The sequence below is a fragment of the Nicotiana attenuata genome, unplaced genomic scaffold, assembly GCF_001879085.1.
Source record: "Nicotiana attenuata strain UT unplaced genomic scaffold, NIATTr2, whole genome shotgun sequence".
Lineage (NCBI taxonomy): Eukaryota > Viridiplantae > Streptophyta > Magnoliopsida > Solanales > Solanaceae > Nicotiana > Nicotiana attenuata.
The window spans coordinates 27,481-28,470 of NW_017675128.1; the positions used below are offsets into that span (position 1 = coordinate 27,481).

Consider the following 990-nt stretch of genomic DNA (forward strand, 5'->3'; position numbering starts at 1 on the left):
CATACAAATTTACACCATTTACATAACAAGTGATTTTATAATTCCTTGTCCACGCTCCAATATAGGAAAAATGCCCCAATTTTGTATGCTACCACATTCTACATGGACGTGGGTTACAAATTTACAGCTTATTATTCCCATGGATGAGTTCAAAATGACTGGAAAGCAAAAAGGGAAAATCGCCAAAACAATCAAAAGAGTTAATTGCGTCTGCCGGGAGTCGAACCCGGGTCTATTGCTTGGAAGGCAATTATCCTAGCCGTTGGACTACAAACGCTTGTTGCTGTCAAGGCATGTATTTTAACGGTCATAAACGTTCGTCTCCAAACTGTGTCTAGGTTCGCTAAGAGCTTTAAAAGTTCAGAAAAATATTATTACTATATGATTGAATGATGCATGCCATGTAGCTTAGGTGTTGAGTTCACAACTATGAGGTGTTGTTTTAGACAGGTGTATATGCTCAAACATAGAATCACTGCAAGATGGTCTCAAGAACTGATAATGAATTCTAGTGTCAATACCTGTTCAATATGAATAGAAAACTGACGTATGTTTCACTTATCTATTTTTTTAGGGTAAATAAAGAGACTTTTATTACCAAGTCCAGCAACTCAACTAACAATATGCTCTATCACAATTGTATGGGGTCAAATTTGACCGTCAGCATCTCTACGCCAGAGGGTACGCCCAGTGAGTGTACGCCGACTAACGTAGCGGGTACGACTCGGACGCGGGGACAAAAGCGACATCGTTTAGGACTCAGTGTCTTCACTAGGGAGACGTTACCTGTCTTTGTAACTTTTTGATTCTTTCGAGGAAGGTCTCTTATTATATAAAGGAGACCTTCACATTGTAAAAGGGGGATTTGTGATCTATACAACTCTCTCATCTTCTGACTTTCTCTCTCTATCTCTACCTCAAACGAACATATCTTATTGAGTTCATATTATCACTTTGCAATACTAGATCTACAACAATAATATCATCTTT

At 38.5% G+C, this 990-nt stretch overlaps 1 non-coding gene across 1 annotated transcript; it reads right to left on the bottom strand.

The window, feature by feature from the left end:
• Positions 1 to 205: 205 nt before the first annotated feature.
• Positions 206 to 277, bottom strand: TRNAG-UCC. The gene has a single exon. It is a non-coding gene; the product is annotated as a tRNA-Gly (tRNA).
• Positions 278 to 990: the final 713 nt, after the last annotated feature.